Genomic DNA, 10607 nt, shown 5'->3' with positions numbered 1-10607 from the left:
TTCTAGTTTCCTGCTTTTTTCCTATTTCCTAATTCCTTCGTCTCATATTAATTGACGCTCAAATGGATGAATCTAGACATATTTCACTGCTAGATACATCTGTTTGAGGGTCAACTAATATGGGATGAAGGGAATGTTTTACCCTTTTAAGTTTCTTTTGAAATTCCATTTTATTTACATATTTAGTTTTAAATATATAAATAATTGGCCGAAATCATGGACATTATTTATAACATGTGAACACTATCGACCTATGGCCAAACTTTCTTTACGTAAATGGAATTTTTGTAAAATAAATGACCATTTATTAAGGGATGTGATTTTTTTGATAATTATACAACCATATTGAAAAAAATACATGAACAATTTATAAATTAGATGAACATTTTTTAAATGCATGAACACTTTTAGTTACAAGTATATATTTTTATTTTTTAAAATATGTGAATACTATGTTGTAGATTCATGATTTTTTTAAAAACCTCAAATACTTTTGAAAATGAAACGAAGTTTTCTTATAATATGACAAAAATTGTTCATAAAAACTTTTTTGATTTCTCAATTAAATACCGAATGCTAAAAATGTAAATATACAATATCTATCTCTGTTTTTTTATATGCACATGTTGTGGGCTCTATTTTTGCACGAACGTCCAGGTTTTTTTAAGCCTTGGCTCTCTTTTTGTACAAACGTCCAGGTTTTTTAGCCTCAGATGTGTCAAGCCAGGTGGTATCGTATCAACATCGATGTGCTAATGGGCATGTGAGCAGCACGGGTGCTAACGCCTTCAATAAGTGATGTATATTTTGCCCCCAGTTTGAATAGTATAATTCTATATATCAATATCTGAATTTGTGATTGGCATGGCCGGTCCCCTGGTTAAAATAGTAAAATGTGGCCAATCCTATTTGACGTCCCCAAATTGAGCCGGCTCGGTCTTTGCTATTTCCTTTGAGTTGCTACTCCAGCTTTTTATTTTTTGCTTTTGTGCTGAAGTTTTTTTTTCCTGTTTTTCCTGCGGTTTCTTTCATTGTGATTCTCAGTGTTTTTTGGTGGTTTCCTATCTTGGTTTTTGTTCCATTTGCTGTTTCATTTAGCATCACTGCTGCAAGTTTTTCTGAGTTTTCTATTGTCATTTTTCGTTTCCACTTTTTTGGTTATCTATATCGTTTTCTTACCTTTTTTTGTTTTTTGTTTTCCTTTTCTTTTCAAAATAAACGATGAACATTTTTTAATCATAATGCACATTTTATTTTAACATTGTAAATATTAATTTAATACAAAGTGACCACTTTTTATTACAGGATGAGATTTTCTTACATGGTGGTCGGTTTTTAATTGCACCACGAACATTTTTTAAAATGGCGAAACAATTTTTTATACATAGTGGACGATTTTTAATACATGGTAAAGATTTTTTAAATACGTGATGAACATTAATTGGAAACCACAACGAACAATTTATTATGCTTAAATAATTCTAGATAAACCATGGCAAGAAAACAACAAAAAAAATGACCAGCACACGAATGTACCACCATCTCTCACAAAAGATAGTGAGGCTGACACTGGGAAGCCACATCGACCTGAACTGGGCCCCCGGCCCATCATCGCTAAAGTGTGCACCGCCTCTCATATATGACGTTAATGAGTGTTATATAGGTGGTCTCATAAAAAGTGGTCTATTGGCTGCTTCAAGATAATATACAAGCTTCTGAAGTTCATAATTTTATCAAAGTGGACCCAGTACGAAGGCCCACATGAAAGGCTTTAGGGTGAGCATAGCCAAAACTTTTCATTAGTAGATCTTCAGCTTGCATATTTTTTTCTCAAATGGCTGTTCTAGTATATATTGACAATATGGAATAACTACATTCTAGAATTTTATAGGGATGCCACATGGTTTTAGTTTTTGCGTGGTCCTAGATGCATATGAGCACATCCTTAGTGTCATTTTTATTTGCAAATCACCTTAGTGAAGTATTTGAATAAAATAGGATACTTGGTTCCACAACCGAAGGGCTTGAACTTGGTGGCTTCCCACAGGAAGATACTGGACAAATTCATATGAAAACTAGAGAACATGGAAGGTATATTACATTCGTAAAATAAGAGCGTGAAATGTTTTTTGAAAGTACTAATACGTTTGTACTAGTGGCTATCAAGTTGTTCTTGCCAATACTCCCAATGATGTGGAAGGAAGCAAATCCATCTCGATGGTCAAGCCACCACTGATACCAGAATAATGCAACCATTTGAGCAACATGGAAGATGCACATAATGTTGACAATTGTTGAGGAGATTCCTGAATGTACAACTTCCGTCAAAGATTCCAAAGTTTCTATGTTGACGAGCCAACTTAACGTCTTCATAATTGCCAAGGGAGATGGTGTTGTCACAACTACAAGGTGGTCGGGTGTGCACAACAGGGATAGCATATGATTGTTTGCATATTTATGTATGGTTGATGTCATTTGTGCGTGAAGAAGAAAATATATATGAGGAAGCAAGGAAGGAAGTCAATGGTGAGGTGGCATGGTAAAGCAAGTGATATGAGTGAGGCGGTGATCGGCTGTTGCTCTCGGGTGCCGGCCAAAGGAGGTAGAATGAGTGGATGGGATGCTAAGAAAATAGTTTTAGTGAATCATCTTTAATCTTTTCTAATATATTTTTCTAGTATGGAAATGGAATGTGTGCCATTCCATTATTTTGGTCAATGCAACATATTATTACACAAATAATCTCGTTCATAAGAATATATATATATATATATATATATATATATATATATATATATTTCCGTGTACATGAACATTTCTATATATGTCTACATGTCCTTGATGCATCCACGTGGAATAGCTATCAGTTGTAGGTCAGAACTTCTACCTACAGTCATCCCAAATTTTTCAGACATATCCAATGACTCTGGACTTGCCCCACCAGGAAGCACCCAATCAAAGTGATAGAGCAGGTTTGCCAAAGTGATCTCTAAGGTTGACGCGCTGAATAGCATCCCAGGACATTGCCTTCGTCCAGCACCAAAGGGGGTGAATCCAAAGTGTGTCCCATTGTAATCTAAGTTGTTGTTCTCAAACCTCTCTGGCAAAAAGGCTTCAGGGTGTTTCCAGTACTTTGGATCCCTAGAAACTGCAAAGACATTAATTAATATAGTGGCGCCTTTAAGCATCTCATAACCCATAATTTTACAATCCATTCTGGCCATGCGTGGGATTAGTGGAGCTGGTAGGTGCAACCTAAGAACCTCCTTAATGACCATTCGCATGTAGTGGAGGTTTCCAAGGTCACTATTTTTTATGATTGTTCAATCTTGACCTAATACTTTTCTTATCTCTAGTTGAGCCTTAAACATTGTTTCAGGATGACGGACGAGCTCTGACATAGCCCATTCAAAAATTGTTCCCGTGGTATCTGTGGCACCAGAAAATATATCCTGCAAATGAAAATTTAGGTACGTTAAATTAGCTCATACTTCTATATGCCACACTTATAATGAAACAATTTGTGAAACAAAATCTTTCATTTTAAAAAATTGTATGTGTTACTTTGAAGTGAACCAAAGGATTTTTTTTACATACTTTGAAGCCTAAATCCCCTTACAAATGATTTGAGAACATTTCGAGGCACTCAAGGCAAGTAACTTCTCTAGGTATGATATCATGTGAGGCCATATGCCTCCCCTTGGGTTACACTTGACAGAGAAAGAGGTGAAAGATCGCAATTGCAAAAATGAGACATTCAAGTTTATGAGGAATATGATTTCTGAGTGGTTTGATCAGGATGTTTGTTTATTCTTATAGAAAACATCACCACTTTATAGTGGACATAGGCATCTCTATAGTGGCAAAAGGAATAACAAACTTAATAAAGCAACATAGGTTATCTTCATGAGCTTTCACAAAATTCATAGCAGCGCATGATTTCCTCGATTGCTAATGATGTGATAAAACTTACAAAAACCCATTTCATGCTAGGAAAATATTGTGGAAGGGCTTATTACTCATGGGTTGCATCAAAAGACAAGGGATTCTCAAAATTGATTTTGGCGAGACTAATGACAATGTAAAGTGAATGTTCATTCCACAACCAATGTTTATGGAATCTTTCCCTTTATGTGATGTCACTTGAAGGTAAAATGTGTGCAAGGTGGGTTCTTTGGTGTGAAAATCAATGATGATAAAGAACATTACTTCCAAGAATAAAAAGATCTCCATCAAGGGTTCTTTATTTTCACTAGTGTCGCTCAACATTATGGCGGATATGTTGGTTGCAATATTAAAAGAAAGAAGGATTAAGGTCAAAGCCATGGTGTTCCACCCAGGGGGGTCATGATAGAATATATGTACTCATTATGAGGTTCATACCCTTATATTGCTACACCATGATAATGGATAGACAAATAGCATGGCGTTCGTGTTATGAGTTTCTTTGAAAATACTTAACAGTAAAGATTATAATTTTCCACAAGGGTGAAATCTATAAAGCTAACGGATATAATGTGTGGACAACATCAATGTCTAGGTCTTTGGTTTGTCAAGTATGTTTTTTTCCTTATATTATCTTGTATTTGGATCTGCTACACGTGTCTTCGCAATAGTGATTGGAAAGCAAAAGACCGGGTTGAATTCATTCAAACTATCATTCACGTGTTTATGAGGTCATTTGAATCTTATCGAATGTTACCACAGTTTCTGGGGGGTCATCAAAATTTCCGGTAACTGGTGGGTTACCAGAAATTCTGAGCAGAAAGAAATAATCTTGAAATGTATGACATAGATAATGTTAACTAAATGGTTAATGATTTAAGTTTGTCAGAACAAAAGTAATCAATATTCCTATCTCGTGTCATATGCAAAATTTGTGCCGTTGTTTGCATCAGCTACCAGTAAAAAAAAGTTTCTTTTGTTAAAAATACTCACAAATAAGACGGCGCATATGCTCTCTGTGGTTAGAGGGAATGCCAATGAATCATCGTTCTGTAGTCTGAGCAGCACGTCCAGCAGGTCCTCGTCGTGGGTGCTTGAGGCGCCATGACCAGTAGCTCGCGCGGCCTTGCGCTCCTCGATCACGTTGGCGATGATGCATTGCATGTGGCTGTAGCTCCTCTTCATGCACCGCGCCAGAAGCTGAGCCACCGTGCCAACCGTGACGACGGGAAGAGATCGACGAGGCAGAAGCCGCCTAGCAGGGTGAGCACCACATCTAGCTCGCGGATGTACTCGTCCTGCTGTGTGAACCTGCCGCCGAACACTGCCTGCGACACGACGTTGTTGAGCTCCATCATCTTCTCGCTGATGTTGATGCTGTCGCCGGACGCCGCAGCAGTGGCGATGTCGGCCAGGAGGTTGCCAACCTCCTCTGGCCGGATGCTCTCCATGCGCCTGACCTGCATGGAGCTGAGCAGCTCCACAATGCAGACCTTGCGCATCTGGCGCCAGTGGTCGCAGTAGGGGGCGAAGATGATGCCCCTGCCGCCACAGCCGGCGATGTCCTGCGTCGGCGTGCCCGGCCTGGTTGCGAACGCGAGGTCGTTGGTCTTCATCACCTGCGCCACCGCCTCGGCGCTGGAGATCACCACGGCTTCGACCTCGCCTAGCTTGAGGTGCATCATTGGCCCGTATCGGCGACACAGCTGCGTGATTTTCCGGTGTGGGACGAGGCTAACGACGTGGTGGAGGCTGCCGATTATCGGGAGTGTCCATGGCCCTGGCGGCAGCTGGTGCTTCTGTGGCTTGTTCTTGCCGCCGGCGCCGGCGAGCTTGAGAAGCCAAAGGGCAAGCGGCGTGCCTAGTGCAATGAAACACAAGCTGAACCACCCCTCCATGGCAGGCAGCTTTGCAAGTGCAGTGGTAGTGGTACTGATAACTTACATGTCTGGACTCTGCAGGTATATATAAATGTATAAAAGCATGCATGTTCTTTGCAGGCGACAGAGGAGCTTTCTCTCTCTGGCTGCTAAGTGAGTATACAGTATGAAAGTTTAGGCCGTTTTCTCTTGTCTGGCTACGAAGATTACAAATTGGTCTCAGCGATGGGGTTAGTACAAAAGGCATTACACGAATCAAACTCCACTTTCTACATTTCAAATCGATTTAGTTCTAATTTTATTTTCCCAGTAAAATTTCTCTATAGAAAAATATATTTAATGAGCTAATATGTAGGAGTACAACACAACCAAAATATATTTAATGATGTATATAATGGAACTAATTTGGGATTGTAAATTTTGACTTATAACAAAGCTCTGTGACTTTAAATAATTTATGGCGAAGAAAGAGAGAGCGGCGTTTGGATCCTGGCCTTAGATGAGCCCGGGTGTGAACAGTAAATTGGTCAAAAATAGTAAAAAAATACAAAAAAATCATTTTTTCGTGATGAAAGATGCTTCAGTGCGAGATGTCCGTGCCAAATTTGGTGAAGTTTGGACATTTTAGGATCTGTTTGCAAAAAACAATCAAGCATTTGAGGAAGTTTGATGTTCTGCACTGTTCGGAGGTCGTTTTGTGTTTTTTGACATGGCTCATCGAATGTCCAAACTTCACCAAATTTAGCACGGGCATCATGAACTCAAGCATCTTGCACAAAAAAAAACAGAAGCTATGTGGTGAAGCTTCTGACTATTGGTCTGGTTTGGTTTGTGACTGCATCTTCCTTCAAAAAGCATAGAAGTTGTTTTTTCCGCCGGACGTATCTTTTAATACTAAAACATACATGCTCTTTTTCTGGCGGCTATGTGGCGAAGCTTCCGGCAGAGAAGGTTTCTCTATTCTGGCTGCTAGCTGCGTATGAAAGTTTGGGCCGCTTTCTCTTCTCTGGCTGCTAACTGAGTATGAAAGTTTGGGCTGCTAAGATTGCAAATTGGTCTCCCTAGGTTAGGCTGGTCACAGTGGGGAGGAACTTAGGAGTAACATCACACACTTCAATACAACTTTGCTTATGTGGCACGTATTTAGTGAAGAGAGAGGTGCTTGTGGTAACTAGCTAAGTTACCGGAACATCACACACTTCAATAAACAATGAGTCTATAACCTAATAAATACATCGTTGCATGACACTACATAGATGTTCCTACCCATTATGGTGGTAGTAACATAGTCTAGGGAAATGTGAAGTTACTAGCTTATGTTCTTGCCCATTGTGACCAGCCTTAGACTAGCCACAATGGAGAGTAACATACAGTAGTAACATACACATATCCCTAGACTATGTTACTACCTCAATAGTGGATAGTAACATAAGTGTGGTAACATGCAAAGCTTCATTTATTAGGTTATAGACTCATATTGCATTGGGACATGTGATGTTACAGTAACTAGCTAAGTTACTAGTACTACATCTCTCCTCATTAACTCACTGCCACATAAGCAAATTTGCTGAGTTGGACTCGATGTTACTACCGAAGTTACTCCCACTGTGGCTAGTCTTAGTGCAAAAGTCATTAGAAGCATCGAACTCCACTTTCTCCATTTCAAAGTAATCGAAGTTCTTGTGTTTTCCCTTGTTAAATTTCTCTGTAGAAAAGTTCATGAGCTAATCAATGTTTTAAATAGCGGGCTATGGAAAATAGTGACGGGCCTCCAAATCAGCTATAGCGGAGCTCTAGCCGGCTATTTAAAACTATGGAGCTAATACATACAACACGACCAAAGTACATTTGATGATGATGGTAAATTATGCCTGATAGCAAACCTATGAATTTATATAATTTAGAGCGAAGAAAGAGGTCTAGTATTGTACACTATTTTTGTCATCAGCAATCTAGCCGCGAATAATTTAAATTTTGTCATACTATCTTTAAATTTTGTCATCAACAATCTAGCCGCCACCAATTTAGTTCTCTACACCAATAAGTCTCTACTTGTATATAGTTGCATACACTAGGCAGTTCATGAGTCAGCAGGTCCAGAGTCTTAACAGAACTTGTAGGTGGTCACATAAATATACCGGGTCTCACTCCAAGCTGCACTTGCTAACAGCTTGGAGCCTGCCATGGAGGGCTGGTTAAGTTTGTGTTCCATAGCTCTATGCACGCTTGTGGCCCTCTGGTTTCGCAAGCTCTCCGGGGGCAAGAGAAAGCCACAGCTGCCTCCTGGGCCATGGACTCTTCCCTTCATCGGCAGCCTCCACCACGTCGCCAGCATGCTCCCGCACCGCAAGATGATGGAGATGTCTTGACGGCATGGGCTGCTGATGCACCTTATGCTCGGCGAGGTCCCAACGGTGATCGTCTCCAGCGCCGAGGCGGCGGCGCTGGTGATGAAGACCAATGACCTTGCCTTTGCTGGCCGGCCTCGCAGCGCGACGCTGGACATCTTCGGCTGCGGCGAGAGAGGCATCGTCTTCGCCCCCTACGGTGACCCATGGCGCCAGATGCGCAAGGTCTGCACCGTGAAGCTCCTCAGCTCCAAGCAGGTGAGGCGTATGGACGGTATCAGGCCAGACCAGGTGGGCAGCCTTCTCCATTATGTCGCGGACGCGGCATCCACGGGTGTCGTCGTCAACGTCAGCGAGAAGGTGATGGCGCTCAGCAACGACGTGGTGTAGCGGGCGGTGTTTGGCGGCAAGTTCCCGCAGCAGGAGGAGTACCTCCGGGAGCTAGATGAGGCGTTCGTGCTGCTAGGTGGTTTCTGCCTCGTCGACCTCTTCCCATCATCGCGGCTGGTGCGGTGGCTGAGCAAGGGAGAGCACCACATGAGGAGGAGCTATGGCCACATCCAACGTATCAACGCTGATGTCATCGAGGGGCGTAAGGCGGCGCGAGCTGCCACACAGGACGGTGCCTCCAGCACTGACGATGATGACTTGCTGGACGTGCTACTCAGGCTGCAGGAGAAGGACGCGTTCACATTCCCTATGACCACGGAGAGTATAGGTGCCGTCTTATTTGTGAGTAATTTTCTTTATGCTTCTTATTAATCTACCGATGTCATATCATATCTGCAAAGTTTTAATGCAAAAAAGCTAGCTTCATCATTTCATAAATCTATTAGTCTCAACTTGTTTCATAGATTTATAAATGTAAATTATTGTATCTGAAATTGATTATTTGTTGCGTACTACTATATATGTAGAAACAATATATAAACATACATACCACAACAATATTTTTCAGGACATATTTGCAGGTGCCACACAGACCACGGGAGTTGCCTTGGAGTGGGCAATGGCTGAGCTCGTCCGTCATCCCGAAGCCATGGCCAAAGCACAGCTTGAGATCCGAGAGGTGCTAGGTCAAGGCCGAGCTGTGATTACTAATAGTGACCTCGCTGAACTCCACTACATGCGGATGATCATTAAGGAGGTTCTTAGACTGCATCCACCAGGTCCTTTGATCCCCCATAGGGTCAGGGAAGACTGTAAAGTTATGGGTTTTGACATGCTTGAAGGCACCAATGTATACATTAACGCGTTTGCAGTTTCGAGGGATCCAAATTGTTGGGAAAGTCCTGAAGAGTTTAAGCCTGAAAGGTTTGAGAACAATAACATGGATTACAATGGGACATACTTTGAATTCACCCCCTTCGGTGCTGGTCGGAGGCAGTGCCCTGGGATACTTTTCGGCACGTCAACTATGGAGATCGCCTTGGAAAATCTTCTCTACCACTTCGACTGGGTGCTTCCTGGCAAGGCAAGCCCGGAATTTTTGGACATGACCGAGAAATATGGGATCATCGTAGGAAGAAAATATGACCTACAATTGATACCTATTTCCCGTGGAGGTTTCCATGCCACATAGACATAGATGGTCGTGCATTGCCACATAGATATGTCTGTACTTTTGTTGATCTATACCAATATGTATCATTGCACCAATAAGAATAAAAGAACCTCGTTGAACTTGCAATATATTATGGTGGATGACGCAAACTATTGATTGTACCAAAACATGAAGTTTGCACTTTTTAAATTGCCCCTGGTGACGATGGGTTAGTTACTGTATTGATGCATGTTGTATGGACCAAATTTCAAACTAGTTTCATGGTCTGATATCCTCCGTGTAAAATGCAAGGACTGACCTATAATTTCTTCTTATTTTTTCTTTTGGGTCCTTTTGGAAGATGTACTGCTAGGTTTATCAAATGAGATCTGGTTCCTTTGGACCGACTTTGCTAACAGTAATGGTCTCGGCCAAGCATTCATGGGTGCGTCTAACGTGCAAGCAGCACTAGGTTACTGACTTGGCATGCTGTAGGCCAAATGTAGCTTGATGTTTTTCTATTCTCTGAGCTTTTGCACTGTTCACATCTGGTTTAGTCTACGGACCAACTTTTTCTCATAAAATAAACTGGTTTTTTTATTATGAATCAAAAGGAAATGTGAGCCCTATTGATAAGATTTTACAGAAAAACAATTATCTCGGTCATTCATTTTCTGAACGGACTACGGTAATCTCTTGCCACATTTTTGGGGCTAGTGGTGTATCCACTATACTGAGACTCTATTACTCCATAGTCTATAGACCATAAGCAATTACTCTCTCTTTTCAGTCTGCTCTCACTTTCAGTATCACTAATTTGTTGTAAAAATCCGCTATCCTTGAACTCTGTAATCATCTCTGCGGGCTGCAGTGGCAACTAATATACAGTGT

At 41.2% G+C, this 10607-nt stretch overlaps 2 pseudogenes; one reads left to right on the top strand and one right to left on the bottom strand.

Annotated features, from left to right (window-relative positions):
• Positions 1-2828: 2828 nt before the first annotated feature.
• On the bottom strand, positions 2829-5843 carry LOC123039862 (desmethyl-deoxy-podophyllotoxin synthase-like; annotated as a pseudogene).
• Positions 5844-8008: 2165 nt separating this feature from the next.
• LOC123038701 (zealexin A1 synthase-like) lies at positions 8009-9755 on the top strand (annotated as a pseudogene).
• The last annotated feature ends 852 nt before the right edge of the window (positions 9756-10607 follow it).

The sequence above is a fragment of the Triticum aestivum genome, chromosome 2B (assembly GCF_018294505.1).
Source record: "Triticum aestivum cultivar Chinese Spring chromosome 2B, IWGSC CS RefSeq v2.1, whole genome shotgun sequence".
Taxonomy (NCBI): Eukaryota; Viridiplantae; Streptophyta; class Magnoliopsida; order Poales; family Poaceae; genus Triticum; species Triticum aestivum.
Note: the sequence above shows the minus strand (reverse complement) of the source record. Positions and strands in the feature narration are given on the sequence as shown.